The sequence below is a fragment of the Erythrolamprus reginae genome, chromosome 3 (assembly GCF_031021105.1).
Source record: "Erythrolamprus reginae isolate rEryReg1 chromosome 3, rEryReg1.hap1, whole genome shotgun sequence".
NCBI classification, from domain to species: domain Eukaryota; kingdom Metazoa; phylum Chordata; class Lepidosauria; order Squamata; family Dipsadidae; genus Erythrolamprus; species Erythrolamprus reginae.
The window spans coordinates 41,769,985-41,785,102 of NC_091952.1; the positions used below are offsets into that span (position 1 = coordinate 41,769,985).

General features: G+C 42.6%; 1 protein-coding gene across 5 annotated transcripts in view; it reads right to left on the reverse strand.

Moving 5' to 3' along the window:
* Positions 1-15,118, reverse strand: part of CHD6 (chromodomain helicase DNA binding protein 6) — a 178,905-nt gene that overhangs the window by 134,105 nt on the left and 29,682 nt on the right. For 4 of the 5 annotated variants that reach the window (XM_070744909.1, XM_070744907.1, XM_070744908.1 and 1 more), the window contains exon 2: positions 9,647-9,970. The exons of the other annotated variant lie outside the window; for it this stretch is intronic. The gene's annotated coding sequence lies outside the window, so the exon portion shown is untranslated. The remainder of the gene's footprint in view (positions 1-9,646; positions 9,971-15,118) is intronic. 5 annotated transcript variants of the gene reach the window in all.

The window sequence follows — 15,118 nt, forward strand, 5'->3', positions numbered from 1 at the left end:
CTTCCTTCCTTCCCTCCCTCCCTCCCTCCCTCCCTCCATTCTCAATCTTCCAATTCTCTCCCTGCTTCCCAACCTGATTTCTCCCCACTGGGGGTGGGAGGGGCTTCGCCGCAAATTCCCAAAGAAGGATAACTCAATTTATGGGAAAGGTGGAGAGGGCGAGGCGAGAGCTCCGGTGTAAGCAGTGCTGTCAGCTGAGCAACAGACACGACGCGACTGCCGCTTTTTCACTTTTTGCTTCTGCGTGCAGGTGGCGAGGCCGTCCGACTCCACCACGCAGCTTTTGGGAATGCCACTCGGCTGTCGGTTTATGCCTGCGCGCACAGGTTGGACCGACCTCCGTGGGCCGGATGCGACCCATGGGCCGCATCTTGCCCAGGTCTGGTTTGTTGTTAAAATGTAATCTTGTCCTTCTTTAGGTTTTAATGCAATATTGCCTCTTTCCAACTCTACATCTTTCCTACTTGTAAATTAGAGTTTATCATGTTTTGTAAAAGTTGTAAAAGGTCATTCTCAAAATATTTATAACAAACTGATAATCTATCTGTTCCAAGAATGTTTTCTAGTTTAATCTTTTTTATAGCTTCAGAAACTTTCCTTTTTATTATAGATTCATTCATAATATGTCACTGTTGTTCTGCGATGCTTGGTAAATTTTGTTCTTTAGATATTTATCTATTTTCTTTAAAGAGATGTCACTTCCTTTATACAAATCAGAATAATATTGATTATATATTATACCTGAGCTCAGACTGCTGCTACTGAATGCAAAGTGTCTTATGAATAAAACTCCCCTTATCCGAGACTTACTCTTGGATGAGGCCGACCTGGCATATGTGACTGAAACCTGCCTGGGTCCTGAGGGACGAGTTCCTCTCTGAGATGTGCTCACTTGGGCTTCAGGTGTCACATCAGCTGCGATTCCAGGGAAAGGGGGGAGGAGTGGCTATTAGAGCCCGAAAAACCTTCAGCCTGCACAGATTCTCTGCTCCTGAATTAGTCAGTTGTGAGTCCCTCCTTGTGAAGTTGGAGTTCAGAAGGGCTTGTTCCTCGCATACTCCATGACAACAGCCCTGCCTGCACAACTCGAGGAGGCAGCTGGGTTGGTGGTCGAGTCCCCCAGACTGATCGTCATGGGAGACTTTAACATGCCATCACTCAGCGAATCCTCTGAGTTGGCGCCATGGCAACCATTGACCTGACCCAGGTAATTCAGGGCCCGACTCACAAGGGGGGGCACACTCCTGACACGGTATTCCTCTTGGGGGGAGTTGAACAAGGATCTGAAGTTAAGGGGTTTAGACACCATGTCATGGTCAGATCATTTTCTGCTACGGCTTGATTTTAGGGCTCCAATCCTTCCTCACAGAGAGGCAGAATCGATTAGGTGGTTCCACCCCAGATGCCTAATGGACCCAGTGGGCTTTCAGAGGGTGCTTGGGAAAATACCGGATTTGCTTATATACAATTGGCGGAGTCCCTGGTAATAGCTGGAATATGCCCGCAGCGAATTGTGCCTATACGACCTCTATGTGGCAGTAGACCCAGGAGATCTCCTTAGTTTACCGAGGAACTCAGGGGATGAAACGCCAGAAGAAATGTCTAGAGGAGTGTTGGAGGGCCAGTAAATCAGGATCTGACCGAGCACTATTAAGTTCTTATATTAAGACTTATTTAATGGTGATCAAGGCGGCAAGATGCGCATATCACTCTGCCTTGATTGCATCAGCAGAATCTCACTTCGCCGCCCTGTTTAGGGTTACTCGCTCCCTCATTAATATGAGGGGAAGAGTTTGACGAATCCTTGTAGGGCAGTGCTGAGCATTTTAATAACTTTTTCGCAGGTAAAGTCGTTCAGATCCAGATGGACCTGGACTATGAATGGAATACAGTGTTGAGTCACTGTCAGAGTCAGTCGAGGTGGGACAGGGACCTGTCTTAATACTGTTGTGTGGGAGGAGTTTGACCTGGTGACACCTGATGAAGTGGACAAGGCCATGGGAGCTGTGAGCTCCGCCACCTGTTTACTGGACCCATGCCCTCCTGGATAGTTTCGACCAGCAGGGAGGTGACACAAGGTTGGATCAGTTATCAACCCTTCATTGATGGAGGGGTGCTTCCTGTCTTCATTAAAAGAAGCAGTGGTGTAGCCCCTCCTCAAGAAGCCTTCCCTAGATCCAGATATTTTAAACAACTATCTTCCCATCTCCAGGTGGTGGTGCTCCAGCTCCAACAGTCCTTGGATGAAGCCAATTAGCTAGGCCCTCAACAGTCCAGTTCTAGGCCTGGCTAGTCCCGAAACTGTTTTAGTCCCACTGATGGATGATCTCTGGCAGGCCCGGAATAGGGTTGTTACTCTATCCTGCTGCTTTTTGACCTCTCAGCAGCTTTTGATACCATGGATCATGGTATCCCCTTGCACTGACTGGAGGGGTTGGCAATGGGAAGTTCTCCTCCAACCTCTCCGGTTGGTTGCAGTCGGTGTTGGCAGAGGATCAGAGGTTGGCTCCTAGGTCCCTCCTTTGTGGGGTTCCTTAGGAGTCAGTCATCTCACCCCTACTGTTAATATCTACATAAAACTGCTGGATGAGATCATCCAATGACACGGGGTGAGTTACTATCAGTATGCTGATGATACTCAGCTATACATATCCACCCTGTGCCAATTCAAGTGAAGCAGTGGAGGTGATGTACCGGTGTCTGGAAGTTGTGAGGGTTTGGATGGATGTCAACAGGCTCAGGCTCAACCCTGACAAGACAGAGTGGCTGTGGGGTTTGTCTCCCAGGGACAATTCCACCTGTTATTCCATCACTTGGGGGGGGAGGACTTTTAACCTCCTCAGAGAGGGTCCACAGCTTGGGAGTCATCCTTGATCCACAGCTGAGCCTAGAATATTATCTCTCAGCTATGTCAAGGAAGGCGTTTGCACAGGTTCACCTGGTGCATCAGTTGCAACCCTGTTTGAACAGGGAGTCTCTTCTCAGTCACTCATGCCCTCATCACCTTGAGGTTCAATTACTGCAATGCCCTTTACATGGTGCTACCTTTAAAGAATATTCAGAGACTGAGTTAGTGCAAAATGCAGCCGTGCGAGCTGTCATGGGCCTTCCAAGGTATGTGCATGTTTTATCATCACTCCGCAAGCTGCACTGACTACCAATTGGTATCTGAACACAATTTAAAGTGTTGGTCATGACCTATAAAGCCCTATATGGCTTAGGACCAGATTAGTTATGGGACCGTCTTCGGCCTCATGTATCCCAGCAAATGATCAGGTTCTACAGAGTTGGCCTTCTCCAGGTCCTGTCAGTCAAACTTTGGCCCCTGGTGGCATCTAGGGGAGGAGTCTTCTCTGTGGCAGCTCCGATCCTTTGGAATCAACTCCGTTCAGAGATTGGTATCGCCCCCCCCCCCCCTTGGCCTTTTGCAAGGTTTAAAAACTCACCTTTGCCGGCAAGCTTGGGGCCGTTGAATGCTAACATTCTACTGCGGCTGACGATATAAATGTATGATTATGATGGGATGAATGTGGATGACTGTTTTTAATAAGTGGGATTTTAAATTACATTTTAAGTTTGGGTTTCTTATGTTATATTTTTTGTATTTATCCTTATTGTGAGCCGCCCTGAGTCTACAGAGAAGGGCGGCATAGAAATCCAATTAATTAATTAATGTATGTTTTTAAATGCCCAATTTATCCATTAATACAGTATCTCCTTCTTATTATTTCAGTATCATTTTTTCTTGTTCTTTTCGTAATTTGTATGCTAACCATTTTCCTGGTTTATTTACCCATTCAAAAAAAATTTGATTTGCATAATTCAGTTTTATTTCCATTTCTCTTGCTGTTAACATAGATAATTACTGTAATAAAAACTTAATTTGTTGAGAAATATGTATCTTCTCTAGAGATTTATTAGTTCTTTTCTCGCTATTTAATTTAAAATAGGTTGTTTTTCACTTGATTTCTTTTTAAGTGCATTTTTATTTTGTATAAAACAACTTCTAATAGAAACCTGACTTGCATCCCAAACCATTATTTTATCAACTGAAGAGAAACCATTCTTAAATCAGTACCTAAACATACTTAAAATTATTTCTAAAAAAATATTTTACTTTCTTTTTACAATCCTCCACTATTGCCTTCTCTAGCAACATTTCAGGGAAATTCCATTCTCCAGGCAATCTTCAGAGGTGCATCACATATAATAGAGAGCAGTGATGGCAAACCTTTTTTGATTTGCGTGCTGAAAGATGTGTGCACGCGTGCATGCATGCTAGGGTGCATGCACGTGCCCATACCCCTTCCCTACCCCCATGCATGCGCACACATCCCCACGCTGCCCTCCACACATGCGCACAGGCCTTTCTGAAGCCTGGTAGGTGAAAAAAATGCTCAAACAGGCAAACCGGAAATTCAGGGAAAATGCACTTCCGATTTGCCGTTGTGCTGGTTTTTGCATTCCAGGGCTTCAGGGAAACTTCCCTGAAGCATCCAGAGGACGAAACGGCTTTTCCTAAGGCTGAAAATTAGCTGGCCAGCACGCACAAGCGCGCTGGAACTGAAGCATGGCAAAGTCTTGCGTCCCCTCCAATATGGCTCCACCTGCCACCAGTGGCACGCATGCCATAGGTTCGCCATCATGGGTATAGAGAAAAACAATTCTGAATCTGTAAAATGTATTTCAGTTTACTTTAAAATAGATACTATCCACACCAGAGGTGAGTTCTAGATTAGTTTGCCACCGGGTTGTGTGCCTGCTTGCCCGTGTATGTCACATGCGCAGAAGCGTCCCAGGCAGGTGGGCAGCGCCTCTCACCGATACCACTACCGGTTCTAAGAACCAATCCGAACCAGGAGCAACCTACCATTGATCCACACTGATCCTAGATTTTCTCCATTGGAAAATGCTACAGACACAGGAGTGTTATAGACGTGCTTAAATATAATATAAATATTGTAAATAAATAAATAAATGTCCCCAAAACACTTCAATGCTGTTAATAATTTTAATATTGTAGCAGTATCTAGGCCAAATTCAAAATGAAAAGATGTTTTGTTGAAGTACTGCACAGTTTAGACTTTGAGACCAGGGGCTTGCAACTATGGCCCGTGGCTCAGATACGGCCCGCCAAAGCCATCTGCCCTGTCCACGTCATTCTGCCCACCTCTAGCCCCAACCCTTTGGCTAAGCGCAGGCATTACCCTCATGAGCCCCACGGGCTGGAACTGAAAGGTAAGGCCAACAATGAGGGAGGGAAATTAACTGTGCCGGACCAAAAGTCCACCTGGGGTTGGTGAATATGGCAACGTTTAGCCACCTTTCAGGCTTGCCTTTAGTAAGAAACTAAAGCTTCCCTGGCCCCCCACTTTTTTCCCAAAATTTGGGGGGGAAAGGAGCTGCAAGATGCACTGATATTGCAGTCCTCTTCCATGTCCACCGGCAGCTATCCTAGTCTCCCTGCTTGCTCCTGGGAAAACGGCGTCCTCCGCCTCTGCTTCTTAGCTGAGGCTTCCTCTGTCCATTTGTCCCCCGACTCAGGGCAGGGATCAACCAGGGATCCAAGAGGGCAAGCAGCTGCAGTGGATTAACAGAGCTCCCAGCCCAGCCAAAAAGAGGCTCCTGCAAACCGGCGGGTGCCTGTTGGCAAAGCGGGGCTGGAAGATGCAAGCAAGCTAGGGATTGCAATAGCCACCTCTGCCACCTTCTGCCACTCAGCGCTCAACCATCTCAGGGCAGTGGCCGCTGAGGCTGCCCACCCCAAAATGAGGACAGATGTCTCTGCCCTTGGAAAGGCTGGCTGGTTGGCAGATCAGTGCAGTTGAGTCCCCGCCTTGGGGCTTCCTCAACAGATCCGTTCCAAGTGATGCCTGTCCAATCCAATCTGCCTGCCAAAATCCTCTGAAGTTCTCCAGTCTTTCCAGTCCCATACTAGAGCGGTTTCATTTTCCCATGATAGCACTCTGGTCCTTAGCTGATGCTAATCCTCACACAAGAGCCGTGGTGGCGCAGCAGGTAGAGTGCTGTACTGCAGGCCACTGAAGCTGACTGTAGATCTGAAGGTCAGCAGTTCAAATCTCATCACCGGCTCAAGGTTGACTCAGCCTTCCATCCTTCTGAGGTAGGTAAAATGAGGACCCAGATTGTGGGGGCAATAGCCTAGCTCTGTTAAAAAGTGCTATTGCTAACATGTTGTAAGCAGCCCTGAGTCTAAGGAGAAGGGCGGCATAAAAATCGAATAAATAAAATAAAAATCAAATAAATAAAATTGAATAAATAAATTGATGAACACCAGTTCTGGGATTCTGGGATTTCTACTTCAGGAGAGGCTCTGCTATCCATGACTATGGAGATCCTAAGGAAGTCAGAAATTTGTAGGAGCAAATTTCAATTCCAGATTTTTCCAGTCCTGAATAAGTGTAGATGTCAATGATGCACATAAGAAACATTTCTGAACATGGGAATCAGAGGCATCTGTGAGGCAGACCCTTATCCTGATTCAGAAACAATCTTGGGGATGAGAAGAATTGCTGAAAATTTCTAAACTGGCAAAATGGATTGCTAAATTAGCCACTACCACCCAGTCATATGAACAGCTAGCCACACCTACCCAATCACATGACCACTTAGCCACACCCACACAACCAGTATCCCTGATGAATTCAAAAATAAAAATGTATGGTTTTCAAATTGAGATTATTCCTGTATAAATTTATCATGTGAATATGTGTTAAAATTATACTTTACTTCTCATAGTTTACAAATATGTCTTGCAGTCTTTGCTTATGAAAACACTGCTGAATTTTGACTAAAAATAAACCTGCCCCTCCAAAGATATTAGAGGAATCACATAATACATTTCCAGCTATGCCCATATAATTTTAGGCCTTGTATCATTTGGAAATAGATGTCAAAACACATACCAGATTAAAATCAAAACCACAATCACAAAATAGGCATAACTTGGATAAAGAAAATCTAGAAGTGTACCATTATTTCCCATAAAACTTTATTAACAATTTATCAAACTGTTTGAAATAACCCAAGCATATTAACATGAAAATCCTTTTGGGTATGTGTATTAGTCCTGATACCATATTCTATAAACCCGATGTAACCTGTGTAGTTGGTTTATGTAAATCCAAAACACTGGATTAAAATAATAACAATAAATAAACTATGATTCAGTTAACCAAGGTTAATACGTATATTATGATAATATAGCCAGTGAAATATTCAGAAACAGAAGGCCAAATAAAAAGCAGATAATGAGATTATCAGACATTCCAGCATATGTGTCCTTGAAAAATAGAAGTGCTAATTTAAGCAGATTCAGAACTAATGGTTACACAAACATTCATGCCAGCCAAGAAAATACTCTGCTCTCTAGCATTTCATTAGGCAAAAATGCAGGTAGAAAAAGTGATAAGCACTGAAAGGGACCTTGAAAAATAACTTCTCTTAAAATGCCAATAGAGAAAGAAATTTAAAAATGCTAAGAGTGCAAAGCTACATTTGCACATGCAAGAAAATTAGTAGCATCTCAGCTAGTGTTCTGGGCTAAAAGCAAGCTTGGCATATTTTGTGCTAAGCCATGGTTTGCTGTAGAATAAATTGGTACATTACTTGCATTCTACTAAAGTAAGTAGACTTAGATACTTTCTTATAAGAAAGGAGGGGCAGAAAATTAAGAAAATTTTGTAGTAGGTAGGGTAAGAAAGGAATTGACTCTTAAAAGTTAAAAGGGGTGGAAAAAGTGATAATTAGTTTATGAGGAGAGGGATACTGTCCTCTAAAAAAGCTGTCATTCTATAAATATGCATGGAATTGTGATAGTTGAAATCAAACAAGTTATGTCTACAAATACGTCTTTGACTTACATTTTGTTCAGTAACCAAAGTTACAGCATCACTAAATGGCAATGGATGGAAGCTGAACAAGGAGAGAAGCAACTTAAAACTAAGGAGAAATTTCCTGACCGTTAGAACAATTAATCAGTGGAACAGCCTGCCTCCAGAAGTTGTGAGTGCCCCAACACTGGAAGTTTTAAAGAAGATGTTGGATAATAATCTGTCTGAAGTAGTATAGGGTTATCTGCCTAAGCAGGGGGTTGGATTAGAAGACCTCCAAGGTCCCTTCCAACTCTGTTGTTATTATTATTATGTTATGGCTGTTGCAGCAGCCCCATGGTCATGTAATCAAAACTCAGACCCTTGGCAGCCTGTCCAAACTTAAGACATCAGGGAATGTTTCAACTTTTCCCACCTGCCTGTTCTTTCCCAATATATGTCTTTTTACCTCTCTGCAATCCGTAACCTCTACTATACTAGTTGACTTTCACCATCTACTTGCTTCCACTGCTGATCAAGCATGCTTGGCCTGGTCCTGTGCAAGGGAGCCTCTGAGCACATGATACGTTTCTTCCCCAAGTGATACATGATGTTTTCTTCACAAACCATAGGAAGATGGCCTCGCATGCCTAGCAGCTGCCTTGCAAAATGCCAGGCGTACTTCAGCAGCAGCGGCAGAAATAAGATGGTGAAGGTCAACTGGAGTGGTGGGGATCACAGGGTGGAAGGCAGATGTGGCATTTGACCAGTTTGGAACGGTTCACGCAGACCAGTACAAGTGATTTTAGGTTTTTGGTTCGCCAAACAAGTAATACGACCTCTGACTGGCTCCATCCCCACCCACCCACTCACCGCCCACCCTGCCTGCCTGCCCACCCACTCACCGAGCCCAGTCACTCCTTTTCATGCCTTGTCTAGAGACATGCTAGCGCAGCTGCTCTCTGGACTGTTCTCTCACTTGCCTCGACCATGTGGCCCAGCTGATTTCTGCCTGGTGAGACTTCCTTCAGTCATTTGCCCAACTTCCTCCCATGCCGCCACTCTTCAGCTAAAGGGCTACTGGGGGAGATGGACAAAGTGAGGCTCAGCTGTTTCAGGGCCAGCTCTGGGAGGAAGGCCCAACAGAAAGTGCCTGGTCTGTCCAGGCACCCAGTGCGCGTCCCAGCATGTGTGTGGCAAAGAGGGGGTTGCAGGCTGGCCAAAGCAGCGGTAGTGATGGCCAAAGCCTTAATATGTAGAATCGAAGTGCAACTTGCCTTTGCACTGCCCATTCAGGTACATCTGCGCCAGCTGGTGGTGCCTAAGGCAGCCCTCAATTCCTTCTGCTTCGGCTTGGAGCTGGGAAGCTGCAGTTGGGGACAGTCCTAGGCCTAGCTTTCCTGTGCATCGCAGCTAGGAATTTCAAACAAAACCGAGAATGAATGAGGATAAACTAATATATTTTTCCAGGCTCCAAAATCTCCAGGAAATTTTACATTTTTAGTCTATGCTGACTGGCACTAACAGTAAAGAAAATTTGATGGTGAACTACAGTACTACATATACAAAAGTATTTTATAAAGTATTTTTAAAATCTAGAAAAACTTAACTCTTATGGGACAACTATCATTCTGTCTCCAACATTTTTTCTTTTAGGGGAGGCTGTTCAGGGTGTAGTGAGGTGTTATATAGAGAATTATATGGGTTGCTTTCATTTGGGATTAAGGGCAAAGTAAGATGGAAACTACACTGCTTGTTGATTGATGACTTTTGCCAGAACCTCAATGAGGGAAAGATAAACTTTCTAGTCCTACCAGAGCGTTCAGTAATCTTCAATACCATCAACTATGGTATCCTTTCAGATCATGTGCAAGGCACTGTGTCCAATGATTCCACTCCTTCCTCAATGAAAAGTTCTAGCCAATGGCTGCAGAGAAGGAAAAACTGATGCAATGCAACAGAACTTGGTTTTCTCCTTCCTACTTTTTATATCTACATGAAGCCACTCAGAGAAGTCATCCATCAGTTCAGAGTGTAGCAACATCAATATACTGATGATTCCCAGTTGTACATGGCCACCTGGATCACAGAAGTCATGCAGTCAAACTCTTGTCCTGATGTCTGGAGGCTGTTAGGATCTAGATGGGAAGAAACAGGTTGAAGTTGAAACTGAGTAAGATGGAGTTGCTAGTTGCTCATAGAAGTTCTTTGTCATCTCTAGTACTGTTTAATACTGTCTCTTGAAAGAAAGGCACTACTTCTGTGTACCACTTTCCAACCAGTGAATACTCATAGTCACTGTTGGATGGGCAAGTGACTGAGAAGAAGCTCTGCCCAGTTTCAAATGCTACAACACTTAGATTGCAAGAGAAACTCATTTCATCCACTTGGCTGGATTACTGCAATGTGCTCTGCATGAGACTGCTTTAAAGACTGCCTGAAACTGCAGCTGGTACAAAAAAATGGAGGCCCATCTACTAACTGGTCCAAGAGCTCATTTTTGTTATATTATGTCCCCTGCATTGATTGCAAAGGTTTTTCTGAGAGCAATTTAAAGTGCTGTTTTTATTCTGTATGACATTGTGGTACCCACAAAATCGCTTCTCACAAAATGTGATATGAAAACTCTAAGAAAAATAGTCACTGGTTCTATGAAATAAAAAGGGATTGAGATTAGGAGACCAGAAGCTCTCACGTTACTGAAAATCCTTTCTTTGGAAGTCAAATCTACCTAACATCCAGAAACAAGGTAAGACACGAGTGTCAAACTTGCGACATCACATTGCCATCATGTGACACATCGTAACATTTTCCCCTTTGGTGGAGCTGGGGTGGGCCCGGTCTGCATGTGACGCATCCAGCCTGTGGGCCGCCAGTTTAACACCCCTAAATTAAGACAAAAGCTCTTCTGAAGAGCTTTTAAAATCATCCTATGACATTTTTAGGTATTGCTTCAGTTTTAGATTTAAAGGTGACCATTTCTGTTTGTACAGTAGATAACTATATACTGTAATTCTACATTGAATATTTTAGATTTTTTTTTGTATACAAACTAGAGTCTTGACTGCAGTAGTAAAGAAAGCTAATAAATGAATTATTTCCCAATAAATTTATGGATATTTCCATTAGGGGATGATTATATTTCCCAATCTAATTTTCAGCCCTAAATTTCCCAGGTGGTATTCATAGAGAAACAGAGAGGTGGCCTTAAATATGGAATTCAACAACTATTGGGTAAACTCAACTTAGCACAGATAGCTTAGAGCAGTGATGGCAAACCTGTTTTTCCTGAGGTGCCGAAAGCATGTACGGATGCACTATCGCATGTGTGGACATGCCCACATGCATAATTCAATGCCCCCATGTGCTCCCACTCCCCATGCATGTGCGCATGACCCTTCCTCCGTTTCCTGATTTCTGGTGGGCCCATTTTTCACCCTCCCAGGCTCCAAAGGCTTTCTTGGATAATAATAATAATAGGATGATTGAATGTAATAATGCAAGTAATATACAAGACAATTCAATATATATTGGAAAAATTCCCATAATTGCTTCCAACATCATAGTTCTGCTTTTGGATACTTCAGTGTATTTCAATGAATGTAAAGACTAACGGTAAAACAAGTGCTCCATTTTTTTTATTCTGGTAGCAGCATTCATGAAGTTGCACACTTATTTTAAAACAACAAGCAAAGATTAAATTGCTGGATTATAATCAGAGAAATCCAGGTTCAAATCATCCCACAGTTCAGGGAGTGACCAGATATTACCTCTCCTTATAACTTGTTTTATTCATATGGCTATTATTCTGGGGGGGGAGAAACACTTAAGGAGGAAACTCTGTATACATGATTGCATGTTCACTGATGCAAAAATTGTGCTACCAACTACATTATTGTTTGGAACAAGAGGAATGAAACACTTAAGTCCAAATGTGCTGGGGGAGGGTTGCTATGGGATCAATTCCAGATTTAATTCAAAGTATTGGTTCTTACCTAAATGGATCAGGGATTGGAAATCTTATGAAGTATTCTATTTGTATCATCCTTTCCATAGTGTCCATTCAATATGAGTTGGCATTATTCCAAATTGCTGTTCACCAAAGTGCTCAGAAATCCTGTATTGAATACCATTTCTCTTGGAAGATATACTTTTGTTATGTGGGAAGAGAAACCTGGCTTTCTGGATAAACCTTGATCAGGTCTGATTTATGATTCATACACTTTCTCTACTACTCTTTTTTACTGATTTGTCTTCTGTAGTTTTTGTCGCAGTTATCCTATGCTACTGTCTCTGCTTCATTACTTTAATTTTTTCTTTGTGATTTTCAATTTTCTTTAATTTGTTGCCATGTAACCAGGCTGTGTGGAGGTGATTATGGGCAGGAGGTAGACTAATGAACTGAAGTTTAATCAAGACAAGACAGAAAGCAATTCTTTCTACAGGTGAAACTCCAAAAAATAGAGTATCATGCAAAAGGTCATTTATTTCAGTAATACAACTTAAAAGTAAAACGTAACATGTGAGAGACACTTATTACATGCAAGACAAGATAGTTCAAGCCGTAATTTGTCCCAATTGTGATGATTATGGGGTACAGCTCATGAAAACCCCAAATCCTCCATCTCAGAAAATTAGAACATTATATGCGATCAATAAAGAAGGATTGTACATAGAACAATATCAGACCTCTGAAAAGTATAAGCATGCATATGCACTCAGTACTTGGTTTGGGCCCCTTTTGCAGCAATTACTGCCTCAATGTGGCATGGGATGGAAGCTATCAGCCTATGGCACTGCTCAGGTGTTATAGGAGTCCAGGATGCTTCAATAGCAACCTTCTGCTCTTCTGCATTGTTCAGTCTCATGTCTCTCATCTTTCTCTTGGCAATGCCCCATAGATTCTCTATGGGGTTCAAGTCAGGTGAATTTGTTGGCCAATCAAGCACAGTAATCCCACAGTCATTAAACCAGTTTTTGGTGCTTTTAGCAGTGTGGGCAGGTGCCAAGTCCTGCTGGAAAATTGAAGTCCCCATAAGGCTCCTCTGTGGAAGGAAGCATGAAGTGCTCCAAAATCTCCTGGTAGACAGCTGCATTGACCCTAGACTTAATGAAGCACAGTGGACCAATACCAGCAGATGACATGGTTCCCCAAAGCAATACAGACTATGGAAACTTCACACTGGACTTCAAGCATCTTGCTGTGTGTGCCTCTCCATTTTTCTTCCATGCTCTGGGTCCTTGGTTTCCAAACGAGATGCAAAAGTTTCCACAGTCTGTGTTGATCTTCTTCTGATAGTTGCATAATTCAAAGAACTAGCCAAAGAACTAGGCTTTTTAAAAATAATAACTATAATTTAGGATTATGAAACATTTCATTTAAATCTTGCTATTCATTAAGGTTAACTGGGACTCAATAAGCTTTAAAATTTGTTCAGCTTATTCCACAAGAGTTTTCCCACTGGCTACACAAAGACTCTCCTATCATAATAACAGAAATAAAAGCTCCCTCTCAAATATTGCCATTTTATTGAATATCACACAGCAGAGTTCCTAACCTGTGGTACAGAAACCCCAGGGGTATATGAATTTAGATAAGGATAAATTATAACTTTATTTTCAGTAACCTCTAACTAAATGTAGCATTTCTTTCAATTATGTATATGAGAAAAATGAAATTTATGGTCTCTAGATTCCAAAAATATTTGTTAACTTCACTGAAGTTTAGTGAAGTTAATAGTTTGTTTCCACTAAATGTTTATGGTATAATTATTATACCATAAAAGAGTATTATTATTCGATTAATGGATTAATAAAGAAGCACAACTTACTATATTATGAATCTGTTATTTAGCAGTTGAAACACAATTGATTTTCTTTGCAATGCAATTTATGTATGCTGTTCTATGCATTTAAACACATTTTACTGAGAACGGGTCTGACAGTTTCAGAAGAGCCTCAAAAACATTTAAGAACAACTGCCATAGTTAATGGCTCCGAGATGATAATAATGGTGGTTTTATATTACTCTGCTAGTAGATTTATTAATAATCAAATTTGATTATTACTCTGGCAATGGCAGAAACATTATTATACCTCTTGGAATTATGACTTGTAAGCCTAGAGCAGAGCTCTGCGTCTTTAAATACTCAAAGAGCCATTTGGATCAGTTTCCCACAGAAAACACCAGGAGCCACTAAACCTGGATAGGCGTGGCCAATTCAATGTCACTCCCACCCATCACATGATATAATTTCTCAAAACAATCAACTGTTTGCTTACTCATGATAACTGGGCTTTATTCCTTATGAACTATCTAGAGTAGAGGGCCTCAATCCCCAGGCCGCAGACCGGATACCAGTCCGCAACCTGCCAAGGACCAATCTGTACAAGCAAACAAAGCCTCATCCATGCATGCATGGCATCCAGCAATATGTAAAACCACGCACCCATTCCATGGAAAAAACACCTTTCACAGAATCGATCCCTGGAGCAATAAAATATTGGGAGAGGGAGGTGCTGAAGTACAGGAACCTTTTACACAGCCCATTATATTATACAATACGCCCAGTCTCAGGCTACAGGCGAAACAGAAATTGGGTCAGGTTAGTAGTTTAATGGAAGCCTGCAGGCTGTGACAGAATATGTTCTGGAGATGTAATCAGTTTGTTAATTAATATATATGCCTAGAAGCATTGCCACCTGTCTTGTTCCTTTTATCAGGTGCCCTGCAAAGATGCACAGATGAAGCCCTGGCAGCCTACAAGAAAAGCCAACCTTATCAGCTTTTGTTCACAGGTATGGTTGGCTAGCAAAAAGGGCTGCAACATTAAAGCAAAGTATCTGTGGTGCAATCCAGAGGGAACTCAAACAACAACATTCCTGTGGTCTACAGCAGAGTGGGAGGGAGAGATTTGCTGTGAAAGATGCAGCCAGCCATAAGAAGCAATTCCACCGAGAAACGTCTCCTTCCCTTCCCTGGAATTCACCAAAATGTTTGAAAGGAGAGGGGGCAGGTGCATTTTAGAGTGTGAAGAAAATCAATCCACTGCCTTCGAATATGAAAGAAGCAGACTGCTCCACAAATCCTGCAGCAAGTTCTGTGTATGTCTACAATGCAGCTGTGGAGCAGAAGGTGTGTGTGGAGTGGGGGGGGGGAGAGATGAGATGCACTGACAGTAATGTAAGAATGAAGTCAAGCTGAAATGTCTGTGTGGCAGAGCAAAAACTCAAGTTTGTTACGTTCTTACTTCACAGCCTCAGAAGCAAGAATCATAAAGCAAGAT